The sequence below is a fragment of the Catharus ustulatus genome, chromosome 5, assembly GCF_009819885.2.
Source record: "Catharus ustulatus isolate bCatUst1 chromosome 5, bCatUst1.pri.v2, whole genome shotgun sequence".
In the NCBI taxonomy this organism is placed as follows: domain Eukaryota; kingdom Metazoa; phylum Chordata; class Aves; order Passeriformes; family Turdidae; genus Catharus; species Catharus ustulatus.
Genome location: NC_046225.1, coordinates 34,247,409 through 34,273,292, shown reverse-complemented (window position 1 = coordinate 34,273,292; position 25,884 = coordinate 34,247,409). Strand labels below are relative to the sequence as shown.

General features: G+C 37.1%; 1 protein-coding gene across 6 annotated transcripts in view; it reads left to right on the top strand.

Annotated features, from left to right (window-relative positions):
* Positions 1 to 25,884, top strand: part of MARCHF1 (membrane associated ring-CH-type finger 1) — a 262,292-nt gene that overhangs the window by 123,218 nt on the left and 113,190 nt on the right. Inside the window, exons 3-4 of one of the 6 annotated variants that reach the window (XM_033061050.1) lie at positions 6,987 to 7,097; positions 7,603 to 7,696. The exons of 3 other annotated variants lie outside the window; for them this stretch is intronic. The gene's annotated coding sequence lies outside the window, so the exon portion shown is untranslated. Of the gene's footprint in view, positions 1 to 6,986; positions 7,107 to 7,602; positions 7,697 to 13,112; positions 13,182 to 25,884 lie in introns of all 6 variants that reach the window. 2 more of the 6 variants (XM_033061051.1, XM_033061052.1) reach the window with 2 other exon arrangements.

The following is a 25,884-nucleotide window of genomic DNA, read 5'->3' as shown; positions in this document are numbered from 1 at the left end:
AGATAGGTAGAAGGGCAGTTTAACATTTTCATAAGTTATTTCAAGATTCTTGTATTCCAGTCAGGCTCACAGTCTATATTTCTGGTAACATAAAGCATTTGGTAGACTGGTCATGATAGTGCTGTCAAACCAAATGTGCAAGGAGTTATAAAGAATCACCTTTTGAAAAGATGGTGGGCTGAAAGATCATTCAGAATTGCCTGCTTCAAAACATTTCAAACTAAAGAAAGAGTCAAACCATTCAGAACAGGTTTTGCATATTTTCACAGATTGTGTTATCAAGCTTTTTCTCTGCAATCTTGAATGCAAGACAATGGCTTGTAAGAGAGATATGGCATTCTTGCTTCATATTATAACTCTAAGAATGTGCAATTGCATTTTTTACTTCCAGAGGTTTCATGGTTTCAGCATCTACTACCAGCTAACCTGGACAGAAGATTTTGAGTTCATTTAAGTTCTTAATATAGAACTCTCTGGTTTTGAATCACTGCTGTCCAGGTGTTTTAGGAGAAATATGTCAGAATCAGTTTTCCCTCTGAAGCTAATGTAAATTTATTGTCAGACAGCTAAGCTTAAACAAATAAATTATGGCATGACTGGGAATAGCTACTCGGCTACCACACTTGACAGTGCTGCCATAACACAAGTGACTGACCTGTTCTTTAAGACTTGGAGGTATCACTTTTGTGTCTGTTCTGAAAAAAATAGTCCAGCATTTTGCTAAACTCAATTTATCCTGGATTAGGGGAAAATTTAAACATCCAATGATTGGTTTATTGATTCATATAATGTTTTTTACTAAAATGATTACCCCAATGTCTCTGCATGGTAACTTAATGTACAGGTAAGTTGAGTACCGGTAAAGTGTGTCTGACTGATGTTAAACTGAACTCTTCAATATGACCTCTGTTGTATTTTGTAGGGCTTTGGAGTCCTACATTAAGGCTTGATGCTCTCTGGTGTGCAGAATCATACTCTCTTTGCCATTCACTTTCTGGCAGAATAGTGTTTGGCACTGAGTAGAATCAGAATGATAGAATGTTTAAGATACAAATGCTGTACCCCTACTAGTAGTGAAGTATTATTCTGTTCAAAAAAAAAACAGTCAAACCCTGTTGATGTTCTAGTTCTTCTATCAAGTAATTCATCAAAGTAGACCTAGCCTTGAAATCAAACATTTTGACTTCAGAGTAGGTTTTATGTCTCTTTACATTACTGATAATGAAAATTTTGGTGATGCTGAAAATAATAACGTAATATTATGTGTCACGTAAGTTTAGGTGGCATTATAAGACATAATAGCATGTCTGAGTTCTCATGTCTACAGTAAAAATATCTATTCCCAATTTTATGCTACTTCAGTTTAATGAGAGAAAAACTAAGCGGTATTCTTTGGTCTTTACTCTGCCTGATTGGTGCTAAAATATTTAATGGTGAAGTACCAATTCAGATGTAATTTGTAAAAACAGATTCACTTACTGTCCTTCCCATGACGAAGAAGAAAAAACAACTTTTATCACTATTCGTCTGTGTTTTCTTTCATTATTTGCTTTGCATGTTGGTCTGTGTGCTGGGAGCTTCTCAGTCATTGATTGAACTGTCTTGTGTGGTCTAGGTTGGCTGCTGAAACTACGCTCAATATATTATCTGAATAATTAGCCATTTTTTAAAAAAAGATTTTTTTGGGGGATGGCATGGTATTTGGGGTTTTTTGGGGGTTTTTTGGGGGTTTTTTGGTTTTGTTTTGGTTGCTTTGGTTTTCTTTTTTTGGTGTTTTTTTTTCCCCAGATAGATGAGCTTTGGCTGTTTTACATCCTTGGTACCTTTGCTGTATCTAATGGGCTTGATTATTTATGCTTATTGAGTACTACATGGGGCAGTCATTTTGGTTAAAAAATTGGTGCTGTAAGGGATGGTAAATCGCTATGCCAGGAGTTCTATGCCAGTGTATGGATTGTTTTTCTGTCTGTTCCAGCAATTTGTAGGGTGTTGTTTTTCATGGCAGTTCCAAAGGGGATTTTTTATGCCTCATGCAGCTACCTGTGATATAATTTCTCTAAAATTGTAACAAATTGAGACCATCAAATATGGGCTAAAAGCACCTTTAAGATAATCATGAGAAGTATTTACTTGTGACTGACAGAGAATAAAGTTTTGAAAAAGTTGAACCTTGAGCAAAGACTTGCCCAAATTTACTCCTTTTTTGATGAAAAGGGCTGATTTTGGCAAACATAGAGGAAGGGTGGCAGTTTCAGGGTAAAGAGCACATCTATTTTATGCACAAAGCAACAGGGAACCTTTAGCAGGTGTCCTCATAAAGTCAGTTACATTTAGTATAATGTACCAAAAACCACATTATAAAACATTAGCCTTCACTTCTGCACCTGAAAATGCATGTCTGAATAGCAATTATTTGTCATGCATGTAAAATTGTGGATATAAAAACAGCAGAGCGTGTCACTAGGACAATCAATTCTAAACACTTTGCGAACTGAGTAGATGCTCCATAAAATTTGTCTTACACAAAAGGAAATAAATGCATGGGCTGTAAAGAAGTGTGCACCAGAAATGCCAACTGTATTTTTGTGGATTTTTTTTTCTGTGTAAAAACTCAAGGTTTAAAGGGAAAAAGCTATCAAAAAATTCTACTATTACTATGAATTTGTACAACTTTCATGACTGTTGGAGAGCAACAGTCTACAACTGAAAGATGCCAGGTGTATGTGACTGCAAGTCTACCTTCTGTGGGCAGAAATCTGGCACGTGTCAGAGAATATAGTAGTTCTCTGACATAATGACTTTCCCCCCGTGTATAAGGGCATCTGAAGCTATTTCTGTAATTAAATTTAAACTTTTTTGGGGTTTTGTTTGTTTTAATAGGAAACTTTCTTGAAGAAAGACTGAAATTATGCATAAAAGATGAAGCAGTAACTAATTAAATAATTAAAGATAGATTTAAAACTCCCATTTCAAACAGAAAAAAAAGATTGAAGCTCGTGATCAAGCATTTAGAATATCTGTATTATTTTTACCCTAATGTAAGTGAAATTGATGAGTGGGAAATTGTTTTCAAATATTTCTCAACATCAGTAATTAATCTTTGTGAATTCTCTTTAAGTATTGTCCATGACTGGATAAAGTCAATACCTCTCTTCCTATATGACATTAAGAAATGAAGCATAATGATACCTATTGTGTTCTTAGCGTTCAGATTTGGAGTAATTGTTAAATGCGGAGTTATATAACAGCATGAGGTGTTTGCTGAATTTTCAGTTAATACTAAATACCAAATACTAAATAAGCAGTGTCATTTATCTTCTGATTTGATTAAATTTAAATAAGAAACATTATTTTAATTTAATAAAGAAACATATTAGTGTAATGTTTGATGGCATTTAGTTCCCATCTCTCAGTAATATGTTTAAAATGTGGTGATGGCAGAATATATTTAACCTGAGTGATTTTTTAAGTACATTTTGAGGTCCTCCAGAGTGCAAATTCATTTGCTATTTCTTAGCAATATTATTGTGGATTTAATGTGGGAAAGTTCTGCACATAAAATGGAACCTTCTAGAGGGAAAAAAAGAAGTGTTTTCCCAGGGGAATATAGGTTGGTACCTGCAAGAATAGGCATAGCATGGCAGAGAAGTATTTGGTAAAAAAATAGAAACGAAATTGCAAGCCAGAATGGTAGAGTGGGTTGACAGGAATTTCTGTTGTAAGATTTCTTTTCTATGAAATTGGCAGGTACTGTGAGGACACACACACTGACCAAGTCCACTTCCCCCTTGGCCCAGTTGAGTGGCTCCATAGGTTGGGGGCGAGGGCTGTTGCTCCAGAGGGTCCATGTGCTCAGTCCCAGCTTGCAGGTGGCTTTTTTGAGTAGCCAGCTGTTCCACATCAGACTCAGCCTTCTGCATGGTCTGTGGCACCCATAGAGGGCTTCTCATTTGACAGGCACCTTTCTCCACTTTTTTTTATTGGTTCCTGATGTGGGTGCTCAGATTAACATGCCAATTGCTTCATTGTTGTATGGCCCCCAGCTAATCTCTTTTATTTTTTTTTCCCATGCATCTAAGGGGAATTTGTGGTTGTTTCCTCAGTTACTATGACCCTCTGGCCTCTAACCATGAAGACATGAAAGCAACATAAAGTTATATGACTGCTTTATTTTCTTTGCATACATAGCTGGGCAACAAGATAGACCCTCTGATTTGACAGAGATTTGAGTCAGTCTTCCCCACGCCCATTTACATGTGTTATCAGGGACAATTATATTTATTTTCCCAATTCTCATCTAACTGGAGGGCATACCTATGGTTCAGACCATGTTTTATATGAGTGATGCCTTCAAGTAAGCTTCACCCCATGACACACTCATAGATGTGTTAATGTTTTCGACACTGTTCATTAAGGAGGTGTTTTTTCTTGCTAAAAGTCTTGCTGAACTTTAACTCTTTGACCCTAATGCTCTGTGCTGTCTCTCAGTTGAAAAGATTCAGAAGACATGATACAGGTATGTCTCTGAGTAAAACTAGGAAATTTACTTGCTTTGATCATGTTAAAATTTAAAATGAAAGCATAATTGAAGTGCCTAGTCTTTACTTATCTTTTGTTTATAGTATTTGCTAAATTAACCTGCTAAAACAACAACAAAAAATTACTGCAAAGAAAAAAGTCACTGGTTTTTCCTCTGAAAGTATTAGTTAAAAAACAAAAAAAAATCACCTTTCAGAATACCTTAAGAATACACTTTAAGTATGGCTTAACTTTTAATTTTGTGTTGAAGTATCATTATACAGTGGCAAAAAATTTAATTCTGAAATTAATTATAATGTGATTTTTCTTGTGGTTTGAAGTTTCTTAAATAAGAAATAGACAAGATGAATTTACATAATAAACAGCTCAAGGTGTATTTTCTTCACTTTATTTTTTTCAGTATGATTCCTGCAACTTCTGACATTTGTCTTTTTGATTCTTTTGTCAAACATTCAAATTTGGTAGTTGTCTTTTTGCCATAATTTAACACTGAGATTAGTTGTTTCTGACATGTAGTGACTGTCAGCTGTTAAGATGGTTTAAGTTGTTTAAATTGTTGTATGAGCTACAAACTCATAACTTGGGTGCTATCCCTTTACTTCCTTTCCATTTAATTGTATTGTCACATACCAAAATTCGGTCTGCCTTTAGAAGTTCATCTCCTCAATTCCTGCTTTAATTTAATTGTATTGGCTGTTCTGATAGTGCAGGTAGCACTGTTAAGTCAAAGTGGTGATATTTATTGGGTGAAGTATATATTGCTGCTTAATAAAGCAACACCCATCTACCCGTAGTTGGTTTATGGATAGATATTAGCTGCATAAGTTTCCTGACATAGGTCTCTCATTTGAACTGCTCGTATACCAAACTGCAGTTTCACAGCTTTTGTTTCTGCAGTGAGGCCCTTCATTTTCTCTTTTGTCTAATGAAACAGTTTAATACTGGTTTTTAACACAGAGTATTTCAGGAATTTGTCTGACCAAGTAACACAAGAGCTTTAGTTTAATTGAATTTTGAGGGTTGGTATTTCAAGCTTCCAGCATCTGGGAGATACAAAAGATAATGAACTAGCATAAATTGTGTCTGATTCCCCTATCTTTTCTCTCCTTTTTTTTCTGTTAGAAGAGACTCTAGGAGAAGGCTAAAAGCCAGCTAACATTTGGTGTTATACGCATTTTTTTTTCTTAATAAAATCAGACGAAGATGTATTAAGTAAAGGCCATTAAAATTCCAAGTGTGCAGATCATTGCACAGGTTTTGGTTTTGCTTCAACAGGTACCCTGTTATTTTACACAAAAGTGTACAATATTTAATATTCTTGGGTAGTCATTTGAAAATACTGTATGAGTTTAAATTTTTTTCAGTATCACTAGTTGTAGAACTCCTGTCTTGCTCTCTGCAGTTTGTTATTTGAAAACTTTCCATATCATCTGCTTCTAAAATGCAGAAGACCATGATGCTATTTATGAGTGAACAATAAAAATATAGTGGGGCAAGTAAACCAGCAAAATTATAACCCTAATAAATTGTGACACATTTGAGAGGCTGATGCAGATTTTTATTGTCTTGCACTAGGAATATAATACTGTAATCCTTACAGCAGTTCCTTACCATGAATCGGAATAGCAATAAATGAAGACAGAATACAGTTTTGAGTGCTATTGAATATTATTTGTTAAATACAAAACTGATAGCTCTCTATAAAGCTTTAAGTCTTTAAACTAGATAAGTAATGAACTTTCTGCTCATCCTCGAACTCTGCACAGAGTATAGTTTCTGAGGTCCCTTGAGTCCTTTTTCCATATATCCAGTAACAAATGTGACAGTGTTGATCCAACAAACATTTTCATTGCATTCCTTTTTTCATAATCACTTTTCTTAAATACAATGACACAAAGATAAACAGGTCTTGTTCAGAAACATAGTGGAAACTAATGAAGAATGAGGGAAAAAGCAGTGCAACAAAAAAAATAAGGAAAGTGAATCAGTTACTGCAGGCCAATTTTACATATCTGAATTTTAGAAAGATCTATTATTTCTTCCTACATGTGAATGTTTATTTATATGAAGACAATAAGTCTTTTTGCTAAGCAGAGGTTTAGTGAATTTGTTGCTTGTACTTGTTCTTTATAAGGATTTTTATTTTCTATTAAAAATCCAAATGCACTTATGTGTCAAGGTGTAAATCAAGCCGCGTTACTACTAAAAACATTCACTGTCTCAATTAAAAGGATTAAAACCATACAAGTTTACTGTTTGCTAAATTGATGTGTTTCAGCTGAGAAAAAGAATGATTTGAAGTTCAAGAATACTATGTTTCTTTACAAAAGGTTGAAGTCATGTTATGAAATAATTGTTTAAAAAGGTGTATCGTAATTAACTCTTTTAAAAAGTGGTGAATCCTAAAGCAATTTACAAGATTCCTTTCTTTTCCCCTACACATAAAGGAGTAAGTTTATTCATCAATGTCTTTGGCAATCAATGGCAGCAAGAACGCCTTCATTCCACTGCTGATGAATTTAGTGAAGCAGATGAAGGAATCTTCAGTAACGCCTGAAGTAAGCAGTGTAAGCCATCATCAGAAATCAGAAAAAAACATTTCTTAATTTTTATTGTTGCTACTGTTTGGGTTTTGTTAGTTTCATTTTGAGTTGGCAGTTTTAATACACAGTAATTTTTTTCTCATTAATATCCTATCTTCAGTAAATACTAATTAAAACATAGTAATTGCTATTACTATATTTCTATGTTACTGTTACATTAAATATAGCAAGTATGACAGATTTTTGTTAACAGCTTTGTTACTGTGCCTTGAACATTCCTGCTTATAAAGTGCTCTTTTACCCATGTTTCCTCATCCTTCATGGGCCTGTACTCATTTTTCATTGTTGATTCTAATGTACCCGTGAAAGCAGCTCATTTTTTCTGCTCAAAATGAAGTGTATGGCTGTTTATGATGGTATGAACATGGGGTCAACATGGAATGAAGTAAAAGTGCAGAAGAAAAGAGAAGAAAAATACTTGCCCAACCAATACAGAATGCAGCTTCTGTGTTCTCACCAGGATCACCAGAGTCCAGACTGGAAAATCTGAAGTTGTGAGAGTTATTTTGCCACCTTATGTCTGGGATGTGACTGGGACCTGGACTCAAGTTAAGGTAATATAGTAACACGCATACGAGGAGCAAATAGGGCCTGCAGTAGTGAAGATTAAAGGGTGTAATTTGAATGTGCATTGCTAAATTAAGTCATTGTGCCTGATTTTCAGAAACTGGTGAGGGTTGAGCTCAAATGAGCCAAATATTTTGGTGCCAAAACGCCTTTAAGTTCTGTGAGAGGCGTTTAGGTACTAAATCCCTTTCAAAATCGGAGGTTTTGGCATAGTGATAGCTATTTGGTGAGGCTTCCATTACTATGTAAAGGCATGACTCGTAGTTGTGATTTCTTTCCCTTTTTAGAAAGTAATGATTTAGAAAGAATTTAGCAGACAAGTTCTCCAAGCCTAACAGTGCTCAAGATATGTATGCTTCTCTTCATGTTTGCTAGAATTTAACAACCAGAAAGTGTGATCAGAGTGAATAATTAAGGAAAGAATAGTGCTTTAACGGATATTAAGTTCTCCATTTCTAGGTTTCACTAAAATACATTTACCTCTTTGTTGAAGAAGTAGTTAATAATGTAGATTGTGTATTGAAGGGATTTTTAATATGCAGGAAAATCAGGGAGAATCTACTCTAATTGGTCTGTGGTAGTATATTTCCAAGAAACTAGATTAGATATAATTATCTTGGGAGGTTAGGCAACCCTCTTATCCCCATTAGTGTATTACATAATATGTGTTTTAATACCATCTCACAGTAAGGCTACTGGTAAATCATAGGAGATATGCAGATTTCCAGTGCGGCCTTTTCTTTCTCAGAGGCACAAAAGAGATATCACCATTCCTGGAGATACGGTTCTCTTTCTTGTGCTCTTTTTGATATAGCTTATTATGGACATTTTTAATTTTCCAACAAGCTTGGCCTTGGCTGGTTTTTCATTCTAAAGGAAAGAAAAAGGTGATTGTGAATAGCTGAGTGTTACCTGATAGCTGATGATACTTGGTTGATTTGATGGTAGAAATCAACAGGAGGAGGAGGAGATTCCTGAATTGGTATGCTTTTTTTCACTAGTGAAAGAAGGTGAACTGCTGTGCAAAACTTGATGTGCCTGGGAGTGGTATTAAATGTATAAAGTTCCATGCTAATTTTTAAAATTTCTGTATGATGTTACCATTGTAATGGTATGAATATTGTTCTTGATGTAAACACATTCGGTTTTAGGATTCAAGAAACCCCTAATTGAATCCTGTGCGTATGGCTCTTACTAGTTGTTTTAAAAAGGAAAACATTTTCTCCATGCCCCCATATATGGAGAAACACTGTCAGAAATGTGTGAACTTCTTGAAATATCTTTCAGTGTCTCAGTGTAAGATTTTTCTTCTGTTTTTATTTCTTTGTAGTTGAACACTGTCAGTTTTAGTGATGTGGCAAACGTTAGGACTTTGCAAGTGCTGTCTCGCTTTGTTTCAGCTTTCTTGCTAGGGTATAACCCATTTAGAAGCTTCTGTTTCAGTTTTTCTTTCCTTTTTTTGCCTTGGGTTTTTTTCGTATTCAAATCATGAATAAAATTTCTTGTGTAAAATAAAAGTATAAGAACCACTATACAACACTGAAATAAAAAAAAAACACTATGGCATTCAGGTTTAGAAATTGTTTCTTGTATGTGTTTGAGATCAAACATTTTCCTGCAAAGTATACACTTACTGATGTGTCCAATGGCCAAAATAGTGGTAGAGAGGCTATTAGGATGAATCATGTTGCTCTGATGAGGGCTGATTAATAAAACTAGTTTGATTTAAAAAACAGCAACAACAAAGTCTGCAACAACAATAACAAAAAGTAAACAAGCACTAACAAAAAAAAAGTTACTTTTTTGTTGACACATTTTACTAATTCCATTCCACCTTTGGGTATCTATTTGGAAAGCAATTACTGGACATGCAACCTTCTGTGATGGGTACTTCCAGTAGGTACTTAGTTTAGAGAAGGTTTTCTCCCCTACTGAGCTCTATGTACACTGAAGTTATTTTGAGCAGTCTGGATTGGCACAAGGTAAATCATTAATATTAATGCCTTTACAACTTTTGCATTTACAGCTTCATGGATCCTTCTGGGGAGAAGTGCTGAAATCCAAGATTTTGATTTTACCATGATAATCTTGAGCTTTGCATTTGTTACAGATTGTGTGTTCTTATTTAGGAAGCAGGCAAATTCTTGCAGAGTTGGACTGAACTTTTTAAACCATCTTGCTTTCTGAACTTCTCTCATAGGTCACAGTATAGACATATCCTAGTGATAACAACAGCTGTTGATGATACTAGAAATTACAGGAGAACCACTTCATGTCACTAACTTTGCCAAAAAGGGCTGTCCTCTTTAGATACACAGAACTGTACGAGAATTAGCCAAAGATTATGCCAAGAAAAATAATCCTCAAAGGGGATTGCATATTTTTTCAGTTTGTCTGATTTCAGTCTATGGGTCTGTGGGACCTTTTGTTTGACAAACCCCTGGATTTTGCATTGAATTCCAAGTTGTGGCTTTATTAAAAAATGCTTCCTTTTTTCAAACCAGATATCCAGATATAAGTGGATCAAGTTTTCTGTGTTTGGAGCTATAGCATTTAATGCTTCAAAATACAATACTTTTTGTTTCTGTGTGTATATTTGAAACTCTCAGAAGAGCTTCCAAATAAAACATTGGGTACAGTGCAGTAAAGATTTTATGTGAACATTGCTTCCCTTGGTTTCAGTATCTGCTTTACTTTTAAAATGTATTTTTTAAAAAACAGAAACAGTATAGGATGTGATCTTAAGGAGATAAATAATTCACTAGTGCATCTGTTTTTTGAGGGTTTGTAGTTTTATAAAGGGCAGGATGGAGTTGTCAAACATGTTAGGTAATTTAAGTAATACTTTTGGTAGTTTTCAATAATGGTAAGATAATAAGAATAGACTCACAGAATGGCCTTGGTTGGAAGGGACCATAAAGATCATCTTGTTCCAACCTCCCCTACCATGGGCAGGGACACCTTCCAATAGACCAGGTTGTTCAGAACCCCATCCAACCTGGGCTTGAACACTTCCAGGGCTGGGGAGTCCACAACTTCTTTGTGCGACCTGTGCCAGTGCCTCACCATCCTCACCAGGAGAAAATTTCTTCCTAAACCCACTCTTTTTCACTCCCCCTTGTCCTGTCACTGTAGATAATCTCTCTCCATCTTTTCTGTAGAAGGTACTGGAAGGCTGCAATTAGGTTACCCTGAAGCCTTCATTTTGCCAGGCTGAACAGTTTAAATTCTCTTAGACTTTCACCATAGGATTTCTGGAGGACTGGATTTTGAGAAGAGGGGCAAGATACTATGTGAAAGGCTTACATGATCCGAATAATTTTTAATAACATTTTGAAGAATTTATTTGCAGCCATAGGTTTAGCTTTTCTGCTTAAATGAGTAAGTTATATAGCAGTTGTGATGGTGATAATTTTATTTTTTTTTTGTCTTTAATTCCCATTGACATTCATTACTGTGTGAAAGCAACATAGAATTATCCTGTTGTAAATAGAGACAATACAGAACAACCTACAGAAATATGTGAAAATTTTACTCTAAATAGTTAAAGTATTGTAGTACTTTTACTAAAGTAAAACAGTTTACAGTACTTGTGTGCCTCTCAGCCAATTGCTTAGCCTCTCCTATGAGGCCAGTATGGATAGGAACAACTTTAAAGGTGCAAGGTCAACTGCAGAACTCAGCTACAATTATTCCTGCATGTATAGAGATGACTGCATTGGTAGTTTTCCAATCTGTATTTGACTTCACCCTTACCTATTACCCATGATGCAATCTATCATGCAATCATTTATTGTTATTTCACAAATGTCTCATTTCAGCCCCAAGTGTTATTTAATTGGACTGAGTTTTGCACTTACACCCAAGTTAATTTTTATTCATGTCTAATTACTTTTAATTGCATGGTAAAAATAGGAGATGGTGCAAAGAAATAGACTGCATTCTGACTTTAGAAAGCAATTATTATTTCTTTATTAAATTCCAAACACTTTTATCTGTGGGGAAAAGAGTGGAATTGCAAAGATATGAGGAGAGGGCATTCTGTAATGTGCTGTGTATGTTTGGATAAAGGATGAAATGCTAGGAGTTTCTTTTCAAAGCCTAGGCTGATTTGTCAACATCTGCATTTGGGAAATTTATGTAGTACTTAATACTTCATAGCAAACACTGAAAAAGAAGTGCTGAAGCTGCAGCACCATTTTTGTTGCCTCTAATCAGAAACAAATTGCAGTATTACTGAACTTTGTACTTTTATTTTGTGATACGTAGCTAGCAACTTGCCATCTGAATGCTTTCAGTAGTGAACTATCTCAAGGGGAGGAAGTATGAGACTTTTAAAAGTCACTTTCACTTATGGGATTGACTTGCTGCTGTCAGCATGCCAAATTTGAAACCAGATTTAAAGTTGTGTGTTACAGATCCTATTTTCAGCAATCTTCATCTACTGCTGAGAAAATATTAAATAAATCCTATCTAGAGAGTGATAGAGGAACACCATGGAAGGCTTCCACTAAATTGAACACTAAATGAAAAAGCACACACCTCTACATTTTTGGACAAGTTTTGTAGCTTCCCTTCTCAGTTCAATATTATTCCATCCTTTACAAAATGTTTGGTAGCATTTTATCCATCTGTAAATCCCTGAAGTGCTAAAGTGCATTTATAATTCTAGTATTTATAAAAATTTGCTTTACAGAAATGTGTATACTGTATTGCTAAATGTGCCTGGGAAACAGGGATCTCTTTAGCCCCAGTTATTTTTTTTTTACTTCAAACTTACTTCAAAGTTATGTGTCACTGTGCACCAACAGAAATGTTACATATTTTTCCCTTTGTCACTGTACTGTACCCACCCAGAAGTCTTGGTTTCTTCTTTCCTAGCATATATGTGGACATGGTCATGACAGTAAGGAAGGACATAGCTTATGCAGAAGGGAAAAATAGGTCTGATCATAGATACTATTCCTGACCATTGCTCATTCTTTTACAGCTGGTCCTGTTGACAAATATGTATTTTCCAGGCCAGATTTCAACTTGTTGTTCATTTCTAATCTAAGTTGGTCCTCACCAAAGATGTGCTTTCCTGCAGAATTTCACCCTCCCTCCACTGGTTTTGAATTTATTAAAAAAATATACCTCAAGAAACTGTATTTTGTTACTTTAGGGGTTTAAAACTTGAGTTAAAGGATTTCAAGAGAATGATGAGTAAGTATTGAGTATCAGCTCAAAAGCTACATGTTTCAAAGAAACCCAACACTACCTTAAAAAAGAGAGGCATTTACAATTAAATGCTTTCTGAATCGCAGCTTTAGCTAATAATTTCGGTATGATACTGTCTGAATTATCTCACAAGAGGTTTTATATTTTAGATTGTTTGTTGATTTCTGATCTTTCATGTTTCAGAGATTTTGTATCAGCAATAGTGTGGCCAGTAGGACCAAGGCATTGATCATCCTCCTGTACTGGGCACTGGTGAGACCACACCTTGAATCTTTTGTTCAGTTTTGGTCCCCTCACTACAGAAAGGACTTTTGCTGTAGTGTGTCCGGAGAAAGGCAATGGAACTGGGGAAGGATCTGGAACACAAATCTTAGGTGGAGCAACTAAGGGAGCTGGGGTTGTTTAGTCTGGAGAAAAGCAGGCTCAGGGGGAGCCTTGAAAGAAGTTGTAATGAGGTGAAGGTCAGGCTCTTCTCCCAAGTAACATGGGACAGAACCAGTGGAAGTTGCCTCAGGTTGCTCCAGGGGAGGTTTAGATTGGACATTTGGAAGAACTTCTTTACTGAAAGGCTAACCAAACACTGGAAGAGGCTGCCCAACAAAGGGGTTGAGTCACCATCCCTGCAGGTATTTAAAGGACGGATGTGTAGATGTGGTGTTTGGGGATGTGATGTATTGGTGGACTTGACAGTGCTGGGTTAATGGTTGGACTTTATGATCTCAGAGGGTTTTCTAACCTGAATGATTCTATGATTCTGTGACTGTCAAGCAACATCACATAAGACTCATGATTCTTCTAATATTTAGAATGCTATGCCTTCTACTGTGTATTTGCTTCCAGTCCTTTTATAAAGAGAGGTTTACCATGCATCAGGCAAACGGACTTGGACTTGCTGAGTCTTGTGGTTATAGCAGATAGAATATCAAATTGTTTGCTCAAAAGTGTCATGAGGCAAGAAGTTTAGTGTCCCCTTGTGATACAAGTTCCTTCAAATTCTTTAACATACATTACATAAATGAAATTATTTATTTTGTTAAAATTCTTGATTCTTCAAATGGCTTTGAAATGAACCAGTGAACTCTTGATTGCCATTCTAGCAGGGAGGCCAAATAACTTTAAAAAATCGGCTTTATCTATTTTTGATGTTGAAATAAAGAATGTGTGTCAAATGAGAGGCTATCAAGTTGACCCATTGATGGCTGAAACACTTGTAGAAATGCCAATTCGCGCAAAATTATGAATGCAATCATTTCCCCCTAAAAAGATTTAGTGATTGAAAGTATTTTTTTTTAAAGGAGCTGAAACTGAGTGTAATAACAGGATATGGTACATTTATTTGGGCATATTAGTCTACTTATGGTAAAGTGGTGCTTCAGAAGATTATAATATATGGTATTATTTGATCACTACCAAAAAAATTAAACCATGCATGTATTGTCTTGGAAACTATTGTTTCTTTGAGTCTTTTGTGAGATTTTTTTTTGTTTGTTTCAGTACAGAATATTAAACCTTCTTAAAAGTTATTGGGTATTACTTGTCTTTAAGAGCTATTGATGCTAGAGACTATTCAGATTTGTTACTGGCTTCATTTCTCCTGCTAAACTGAGAAATATCTTGATGAACTTTACTGTGGGGATTTTTTTCCTTTCTTTTTTTAAATTTCTGGAACAGATGTTTGCCTTCTATGTGGGACATAAATTGTAGGATGTGGTAAAGGTGATGAAGTTTACACTTTCCGTTGCCTTCAAAAGTTGCTGTAAAATCACCAGCTGTGTTCCCATGGGTTTGTCAGTCAAATGCCCTACTCATACAATCCTTGAAATTCAGGGAATGACAGATTTCACTGAGTCAGTTCTTGAAACAAATAATTTATTTTTGCTTAATTAGGTGAAATATAATCTTGAAATATGAGATTTCTATTTTCTCCAAACTCTCAGAAATCCTTGAATAATTAAGCCCATATGTTCCTTACTCTGTGCAAAACTGTTCAGAGAGAACAAAGCCAGTTAAAAATGCAGGGATCTAGTGCAACTAGATAGCTGAGGAAGATACATAATGTTAAGGGTTGTCACCAAGTTTTCCACCTAGAATTAGGGATTAACAGGATTTGAAAGCCACATTTTAACTGGTGAATGAAGGGTTCTTGACAACTTGGGTCAGATCTTTCAATGACACATTGTATATTGGCAAGGGCAAAGCTGTTGGCACATAAAACTCTAGGTCTTTCTGTCCCTTAAGATCTATAAATTATGTATAGCACTGCTTTAGCCTCTGGTTATGGTAAGATTGGAAAGGTGTGAATGTTATTGTGAGGCAGGTTTTATTCTCCTTCCTTGTAATATAAAATACCATGTGTTGCAGAGGTGAAAAACAAAGCCACATATCTATGAAAGACCTCACAAATTAAGTTTATGGATGTCACAAGTTTAAAATGAGTGCTTAGCATTAATGAAAAAGTCATAAAAGAATAAATGTCAATATATTTTTTCCAGTAAAAGAGCCAAAGAGGGAGAATACTTCAGGGAGGAAATTTTCCTTCTTAATTCTCATTCCATCCAGTCCCAATAAAGGTTGCTCATTGCATAAATCCTGAAGAAGTAATTATTAGTAGCATTTTCCCTTAAAAGGTGTGCAGGAATGGAAACTGGTAGGTACCTTTATTTCACAAGAATCAGAACAATAAGACAAACTTAATTCTGAACTGTCACCTAAATGATTTCTGTGGAGTTTTAAAGCTAGTGTATACTAACTTAGACAGGAAGCAATCAATTTTGCATTGGAATAAAATCACAGATACGGGAATGCTTGGGCATCCTTTCGCAAAATCTTCGGTGCCTCAAGTTTCATATACGTTTTGCTCAGGTGCAGTGTGGCCCCAGCTGTCTTCACATGTTCCTGCTGTGGCTGGGCTAACAAGCCTTCATAGGCTGTGGCTCCTGAGAAGGGCAGTGCTCCTGTAGCTTTTCAGAAGTCACCTTCTGTGTGGTGTTAGTTAATAACCATTTCACACTTAAATACTTCCAGGCCTTGAACCTATGTCTGCAGTCCTATCATTCGTCAGCAAAGTAGGTGTTTGGAGCCAGGCTGTCTCTGTCACCAACTCTGTGGCTGTCAGAGGCACAAGTACAGTAATTTCACTATTATAAGCCGCACAATTTTGACTAAAATTTTGGTCCGAACCCAAAGTGAGGCTTATAATCGGCTGCGGCTTATATATGGACAAAGAACAAAAAGTTGATGTTTTAGTTTGGAGGACAGGTGTCTGCTAAGAAAGGCAGGAGCTTCTCTTTGAAATGGAGAATGTAAACCCCCTCCCTCCAAATTATTATAATTTTGAAATCAAGGAGCTTTCAGGCAAAGATATGGGAATTAGGAATAACAGTTCTTTTCTAGAGAAATTAAAATAGAAATACAGTACTACAAAGAAACAAACCCCAAGCCTTGACAAAGTCAGAGTACAACCTGACACTCTGTCAGGCAGGGTGTTGGCAGCAGTCCCATTAAATGGTGGCTGCATCCTCCTGCAGTGACAGATGTGATTAAGCTGAAGCAATGCTCCTTTGGAAGATGCAGTTTCCCTCCGGAGGTCCAGTGGTGATTTGGAGAAATCCAGTTTTCCTCTGGAGTCCAGTGGAGAAAGGGGCTCCCTTAGTGTCCCAAAACCTCTGTTTTTATTTTGGTAAGAAATGTTGGGCTCTTCCCCCTGACTGGAGCAACTTCCAATGGGATGCAGTAATTTTATCAGTCCCACAGTGGGACTCAATGGGCCATTAGCAGAAAATGACTCTCTGGAGGAAGGATGGGTTGTGAAAAGATAAAGAACAATGCTCCACCTGATTTTAATGGATGGCCCATTAACAGAATATCTGCCGCGGAGATAAGGATCACTGCCCCACCCTCAACAGATGGTGATAGAATAGATACCTTTTATCACACTCTGTATTGTAACATGCAGCTTATAATCAGGTGTGGCTTACATATGGACCAAGAAGGAAAAGTTGCTGACACCCAGAAGTGCAGCTTATAGTCAGGTGCATCTTATAATCGTGAAATTACTGTAATTTGTAACCTATGTGGTGAGGGACATGTGGGTAAAGGAGAGTTTTCTGCGTGTTAATTCATGCCATACTAAAATCTGTGAGGAAATCAAAATTCATCTTTTGAAGAAGGACCTGGACAGTATAGTAAACATGGTTTCATGTAATAGGTTTTTTTTTTTTCTACTCTCTGTGATTTGAGTATGAAATAATGCAAGGAAAAGCACCATGTGATCCTATCAGTGAAGTTACAGTGCATGTATAATAATGTTATAATGTTAATGTTTTTCTCCACTTAGTATTTGCTTTATCAGCTTCAGCAATTTTTCTCAAGCAAGAATTACTAATGTTCAAAATAGGAAAGCCCTAGTGTAAAACCTTGAACACCTCTTCACAACAGAAATAGCTCATATATTTCTCTTTCAGCCTACTTTTACTCGACTGACACACATTTTTGTCTGACACAGAACTTTGCATAATGCCTATGATTACTTACTTAAATATCTTCTTCAGGAAGATATGACCTAAAGTTCTTTGAGAATTCAGGTAAATAGTAATTTCTATTCTTTGTTCATTACACTGTTGACTTTCCACCAAGAACTGTAAGGGGCCAAAGAAGCAGGATTTACCTTATTAGTATTCTACCCATATTTTCCTATTACCTTATGGCTATCTGTTTCATTTTAGATTTAGCTCATTCTGAAGGTGCCTGGCTTAATTATTTTGGAGGCAGTTAATACTGTTTTTTCTAAAGGTAGTGACAGCATGAATTGCTTAGGCAAACTTCACTTCTTGTGTGATGCCAAAGACTCAAGGCTAGGTTTTATTTCTGTGTGAGTTCTAGCTGATCAAAATACTATGATGCAATAGGCCAGAGTAACTTAAAATTTACTTGTAGCTTTCGTTCATTGGGAATATAGTAATGCCTCACTATTAGCAAGCAGTACTGTCAAGTAAAACTATTTCAAGTGTTCAAAGTGAAACCAATCTTTTGTCAACTTGAGATTTCCCATTATAAAACAAACAGTAAACAGAGTTTGATATCTTAATATTAACAAACTTGTGAAAACTAGATTTTGCAAATACTTAGATATACTGTATCTTCAGATTTGTGTATGTCTGAAATTTAGATCTGTGACAACAATAGGTCTGCGATGCCTCATTACGTAATGTTTTTATCAAAATTATTTTGTTAGAATTATGTAGTCCAGCAATTCTTGATATAAAATTCAAGAAGTGTTTGGACAATGCTCTCAGGCACATGGTGTGAGTTGGGGATGTTCCTGTACAGGGCTGGGAGTTGGACTCAGTGATCCTTGTCGGTCCCTTCCAACTCAGCATATTCTGTGATTCTATGATATGATTAGTGCAAAATCTACTGGACAGATTTTTAGTGATAACAATGTTTTACTGCTGTGAGTAGCTCGGAAATGTCTAAAAGATTCTAATAGATTTCTCTCCAACAACTACTGTTTTTAACTAAGCAGTCACAAGCTAGAAGAATAGGGAAATAGCAAAAAAAGTCAGTGGGGCACAGGTGCTGGGAATAAGGATCTAGTATCTTGCTTGGCAGTCTTGGTTTGGTTTTACCAATCTCTGAATATGAAAGGTGTACGTTCTAGTACTCCAGAATGGGAACACTTCAGTGGCAAATGAAAAAAGAGTGTATAATTTTCACACTTTTGATACCATGCCTTTTCATATCTGTACCGAGCTTACGTGAAGCAAAGTGTGTTTTGATTCCCAGTATTGTTTCTATTCCAAGACTTCTTTGATACTCTTTTAAATTTAACGACTGTAGGGTTCTTTCTGTAAAACTGTATGGAAATCCTTCCATAGTAAAGCTTCTGCTCTGCAGAAGAGCAATTTTGAGCTGGCACCTTCATTCTATATTGCAGTATATTGCTTTTACTTGCTGGGAAAAAAAACTTTTTGGGATTAAATTTTACATAGATGATAACAGAAAGATGTATTTCTTTTTGTCTTATGATGGAACTTGTATTTAAATGTCATTTCTAAAGACAAGCAAAAAAATTGAAACTGTGTGTTTTACTTGATGTTATGATCCTAGACATCAGCTGGAGGTATATTTTTTTGTGAAAATATTTTTTTGTTACAGTTGAGGAAACATAAGGCATAAAAAGTGCATAATGTTTGTATTAACAACAACTGGTAATTCTCTATGCAAACTGGAGTCCCATGGGTTGTCATTAAAGATTTAGGTAAATACTTGTGCAAGGAATCCATATATTTTGTGTCTGAAAATAGTCTGCCCCATCCTGACCACACCATATCGTTGTGCTTTGTGTTGGCAAGGAGAAGTGGATTGTCATTGTAAACATGCCACTGCATCTCCTCTGATGGTCTGGGGACATCCTGATGCTTCAAAATGTGACATAGCATCAGGATGGACATGAGGTTAACAAGGCTGTCCTCCACCAAGTGCATGTTAGGCTATAAGATTCCGAAGGTGCTTTGCTTTATTACATGCTCAGTGCATGTTTTATTTTTCCAGTTTTCACATCACAGATGAGTATGTCTGACCCTAGTGTTTGAGTATCTTCTTTGCACTTTGCTATTCATCTTTTGCTTCTTCCCACTGACTTGTACCCAATTATTGGGGGCCTGTCCTGAACTTGCTGTATCCCAGATATTGCCTAAACTGAGAGGGAGGTTGGACTCTTCCTTTTGTGCTTGGAGTCTCTTAAAATGAGTAGCAACAACAATAGTCCGTATGTCATAGTTTTCACCCGTACATTTCTTTTCCCCTTAAGAACATCTTGAAATGCTCTCTGTTTTTGTGGGTGGCTGGCCGGTGGTTAAATACAGTTTTTACTTCCAAAGTTAGTTTTTCTGTGCTTAACTTTCTAATTAAGTCTTAAAGCTTTTGCATTCATCTCTGTTTTCCATTATTTTGCATTTCCCTGAACATGCTTGTTTTCTGTGGAGCTATATATAGAAAAGGGTCCTTAATAAAATCTTATCCATTGAGCTATAACTTGCTAAGTGTGTATTCTCAATCCACTTATGCATTTGAGAAAGAGAATGAAATGGCTTTGGGAATTCCAGCTAGCTTGTTGAGCCTTGTAGCATGGCATCTATTTCAAAATTGTAAACAAATCCTGTGATAATGTAGTGAAAATTATTTGTTCAAGTTGTATGATTTTGTAGCTGTGTTTTTCTAAATGCTTACTTAATGTGATAAGTGTGTTGGTTCTACTATCTTGCCAGAATTTTATTGATGAAATTTTTATTTATTAACTGTTTCAAAAAATATTTTACTAGTTTACTTATTTTTCTGAGGATAATAAAAAAAACAAACACTAGAATGGAAGGTTACTTGCTTGTTTACTTCATATGAAAAAGATTCATGTAAAAACACTGTGATTATAAAGATGTACAATATATGAAAATAAATGGCATTACAGAGAGCTAAGTGTCAAAATAATACAAACTTTAATAGAATCTTAAAGAAATAAAAATGGCTGAATTCAGTGTAAAACATCTACAGTAATTTCACGATCATAAGCTGCACCATTTTGACTAAAATTTTACTCCCACCCTGGAAATGCAGCTTACACTCAGGAGTGGCTAATATGTGAAAAAATTTCTGAAATTTCCAACCCTGGAAGTTCAGCCGAGGCGCCGAGCTGAGCACCTGCCAATAAAACTTGGGATTGCGTGATTGTTACAAATTGGTTACTCTGTTGCACAGCGGATGGAGGCAGGCTGCGTGCCAGCAGTGCGGGGGGTGGGGGGGGGAGGTGGGGGGCTCCCTCCTTCAGGCAGCGCAGCCCGGGAGAGAGGCAGGGGGCTCCGTGCTGCCATCCCCACGGCCCGAGAGGGAGGCGAGGCGCTCCCTCCTGCCGACCCCGTGGCCCGGTGGGTGGCAGAAGGGCTGCATACCCACCTCCCACCAGCGCCGCGGGAGCGGGCAGGGGGGCCTCTGTGCCCTCCTGCTGCCGTGGGGCAGCACTGGGCCCGGGCAAGCGAGCCCGGCGGCAGCGGCGGCCGGCCCCAAGCGGCCCCACTGAGCAGCAGCGCCGAGCTGGGCCACCTGACCCTGTTGGCAGCCCCGAGCAGGCTGAGCATGCATGGACCAAACCAAGCCAGTAAACCTCGCGATCTCGTGATTCTGTTACTATTTGGCAACTTTGTTGCATGGGGATCCTTGCTGCGAATGGCAGAGCAGCTTATAATCAGGTGCGGCTTATGTATGGACAAAGAATGAAATGTTGCAGACATCCAGAGATGCCGCTTGTAATCAGTGCAGCTTGTAATCGTGAAATTACTGTAAACGTCTAAATGAATAAAATTTGAACTTTGAACTGAGTAGCCAAAGAAGGAAGGTATAGCCTATGTACCAGCTCAAGAAACTATATTGGAGAAATGCTATATATTCTAGGGATTTAAACTAAAAGTATACATTGATAAGTGCCAGAAGGCAGAAGAAACCAGACTTGGTAAATGAAAAGATTGAAATTTTCAGAAAATAGGGAGAATAATAGTGCATTGAGGAAAAAAAACCTGAAAAAATAGGCAACCAGGGCACATACTTACACACAAGACAGATTCTGTGTCAGTGAATTACATCAGGGCCATGGAAGGCATCGATTCCAGATCTTGTTGATTCAAAAACATGGTTACCTTTGAGGAGGCATTTAGATCACAGAATAGCAGAATGCTTTGGGTTGGAAGGGACCTTAAAGATCACCTTACTTCCAACCTCCCTGCACAGGCAGGAAATCTTCCTCTTCACCAGATTACTCAGAGCCTTCTACAAGCTGGCCTTCAACACTCCTGGGGATAGGACACCACAACCTCTCTGGACATGTAGTTCCAGTGCCTCACCATTCCGACAGCAGAGAATTTTTTTCTAATATCTAATCCAAACCTCCTCTCCTTCATCTTAAGGCCATTACCCTTTGTCGTATCAGTACATGCTCTTTTAAAAAGTCCCTCTCCAGCTGTCTTGTAAGCTCCCATTAGGTACTGGAAAGTTGCTCCCTTGAGGCTTTTCCAGGCTGAACAGCCCTGAGCCTGTCTTCACAGGAGAGGTGCACCAGCCCTATGACCAACTTAGCTTGTTCTAGCAGGCACACATCTTCCCTGAGCTGAAGGCCCCCAGGCAGGATGCAGCCCTTCAGGTGGGTCTCACAACGGCAGAGCAGAGGGGCAGAATCCCCTCCCTTGGGCTGCTGACCATGATGGTCTGGATGTAGCCCAAGATGTGGTTGCTTTCTGAATTGCCACTGCACTTCACCAGGTCGTGTTGAGCTTTTTGTCCACAATCATCCCCAAGTCTGTTTCTCTAGGGCTTCTCTCAATCCATTCTCTGCTCAACCTGTGTTTTTGCTTGAGATTGTCCCAACACAGGTGCAGAACCTTGCACTTTGCCTTGTTGAACATGAGGTTTACACAGGCCCACCTCAAGCCTGACAAGGTCCCTCTGGAAGGCATCCTTTCCCTCCAGTATGCTGACAGACCTACAAACCTTGGTGGTATTGGCAAACTTGCTGAGGTTGCCCTCAATCCTAGTGTCCATATCTGGACTATGTGTTGCAATTGCATTGTCATCAGTGGTGTAAGTTATCTTAGGAAAGCTAAGGCCTGTCTCTGTTATATCCCAGCTGTAGAAGGGACAAATGATTGAAAGCTGTCATGACAGCAAGGCTTATGGCTTAGCCATGGTGCTGCTCTTCAGTACAGCAGCTGAACAGATTTTGGAACAGGGCCTTTGTATGAGACTGCATGAATGGGTGTTGCACAACTGTGCCAGACCACATTGCACATCTGCATGGACATCTCTGTGCCATGCTGTGCTGCAGACTGTTGTTTCAGTTTCAGCACCTGGGTTCAGTATAGCCTAGTAGAAAGCAGTACGAGTGGTAGCAAAGCCAGAGGAGGGTTGTCAGAGTTGGAGACCAGGATGAGACTCAGCTGCCTGAGCTGCTGCACCACAGCCACCACAGAGGTAGAAATCTTTGTGTTCACCCAGTTCACTAAAGGGAATCAGGGAGCAATACTATGCCGTCAAGCATTGTGTTTATTTTTTGCTGTACACTCAAGATCTCAGTTTTATAATTTTTAATTTTGTCAGTATCCTTGCCAATGTCATCTTCCTTCAAGGTTCTTTGGAAAGATTTGCAAGAGGGTGGATACTTACAGTGTGCTGTTATTTTTAAATAAGAAGAGAGAAACTAATGCTGTGTCTAGTTTTAGACTTTAATTAGCAAGCACAATAAATACTACATCTTTAATTTTTTAAAAATGATTTGTGAAGAATGGCATATTATAACTGTGATGTGCATATGGTCTGTGTGAATTTTAGCTTGCTGACCACTGTGTGAGTTGTGGTTTTAACTGCATGTACTGTATTGCTTTCATCTCACAAAGAAACAAACCCCAATCTTCTCTACGGAAAATAATTAGTAAACCATTATGGTCTGGCATTGTAATAAATTAGGTTCAGCCTTAATTTGAAACTATTGGAAGACACTTCTAAGAATCCCACTAATTTAAGTTTAGAGGGCCATACTGATAGTTATCCAATCTTCTTGCACCTCTCCATATTTATTATCTATTCAGGAAAACTTTTCTGTTTATTTCCCAGCTACAAACACAAAAACTAGAAGGGCTGCATAATCCTTCAACTTCTTTTTCCCCTACTCAATTTTTCCAAGTTATTTTTTGACAGCAACCAGAGCAACAAGAATAATCGTTTACAATATTGGTTACAATAATTATGCCACCATTATTATTGCCTAATTTTTTTTTTAAAAAAGCCTTATTTCTGTTATTTGAGTCATACTTTTGTTCCCATGCATTCACTTCTGAGTCCTACTTTTGTATTTATTTTCTGGAATTTTTGGTCAGAAATTATCAAAGTAATATTATTCAAATGCTTATTCACATAGCTATTAACTTTTAGGTTAACGTAATCTTTACTTATGTAAGGGACTAGTTATTTAACCTGTTACCAGTAAATGCAGCATTAGACCACTAGGTCAGTAATTATTTATAACTTAAATCCATTTATCCTGAAAAACCCTGAACAGGCCATCTGTCATGGTTTTCTACTAACAGAGGTCAGACAGTGAGTCAGATCGTAAGTCATGATCACAATTTCCACTAGAAGGGGCCATATGAAAAAGAGCTACTTGCAATAGTTAGTTTAGTGGTGACCAGCTATTTAATGGGCTTATTTAATCTTTATTAAAGAGGATTCTGAATCTACTCCTTTGGTAAATCTGTCACAAGTTTTCATCATTTGGCTCTTCTGTCAACTCATTAGGTGGTATATCCTTGATGACAACAAAAGTCTTCTTCAAAATATTTAGCAGAATTTTCTTTATTATAATGCATACAACTTAACTTCAGTAAGTACTCTCACTAATAAGAATTCAAATCTTTAGTTTTTAAAGAAAATAGCTGCACCTCCATTTCCAGAGGTGACCCTGAATTTTCTACCAGCTAGCATTCAATAATTTAATTTATTTACTGATATTGACTGGTCACAGAATACTTACTGATTCGTATTGATGGATATAACTATAATTCTCACTAATCACAGAATGGTTTGAGTTGGAAGGGACCTTAAAGATCATCTAGATCCAAACCAGCTGCAGTGGTCGGGGACACTTTCCATTAGACCAGATTTCTCAGAGCCCCATCCAACCTGACCTTGAACGCTTTCAGGGATGTGGCATCTGCAGCTTATATGGGAAATCTGTTCCAGTGCCTTACCACTCTCACAGTAAAGAATTATTCTTAATGTATAATTTAAACCTACTCTTGTTTTATTTGAAGCTATTCCCTCTTGTCCTGTAACTAAACGTACTTGTAAAAAAGCCCTCTCTATTTTTCTTGTAGGCTCCCTTCAGGTACTGGAAGGCTGCAATTAGGTCACCCTAACCAGGAATAAATTCCTTGCAAACAGTGATTATTAAAAAATAAGCATTAGCTACTTGCGGCCAGAAACCAATTCAACAGTTATGTTTTATACAATTATATACTAGAATATGAGGGCAAATGACTAATGCTAGTAGTGACTACTCACCCTAAAAGAGATTCTGAAAACGATCTGAAGTGAGGTAAGAAAAATTGAAGAGACCAGCAAAGATAAAGTCGCAGTGGCCTGTCCTGCCCTGGAGTTGTTACAGGTTGTGTTACAAAGAGCAATGATATCTAAGCAAGGGAATAAGCCCTTCTTTCCAGCAGTGATTACCACTGTCTAGTGTGGGTTCTATATGACTGACCTCTCACAGGAGCAGTATCTGAACTGCTCACAAGCAAGAACTTTCTGTGTTTAGGGTTGTCAGCAGATTATTTATGTTTGTCCAGAACTTTGTATTTGACAGAAAAACTTCTGTTAAAAAAGCTTCTCTGACAAAGGAAAGATGCTTTTGTTGGACCAAGCATGGTCTTAAGCACATTTTGGTGTATATACTTCTAGTATTTCAATGAAATCTGATTTTCTCTTTTTCTTAAAAGCCAGCTTAAATTCAGTATTAATTATCTATCCTTAGATACAGTGGTGTTTAATGGCTAAATTATGTCTTTTGGGTATTTAACCTTTGTTGGGCTGTAGTGAGCTCTGCCTGATTCAAGGTGAATTTGATTTTACAGCATAAAATCTGTAAATAAACCACATAAGAATGAGAAGAAACATTAAGAAATAACTTTTAATTTTGCAAAAGGAGAACAAAGTCCATAAAGACTTACTGTAACGTATACCCTGTTCATTTGGATAATTGTGATGATAACTTCATGAGGTTGTTAATGCTTTAACTTCGTGTAGATTTTTGCATTTTAACATTTTCTGCTATTTCTGTATCTTCCCTGAAGAGTTTTCATCTACCAAGTGCTGGGTATGGTTTATCAGGTGCATTTACCAGGCATGTCTTTATTGTTGATTG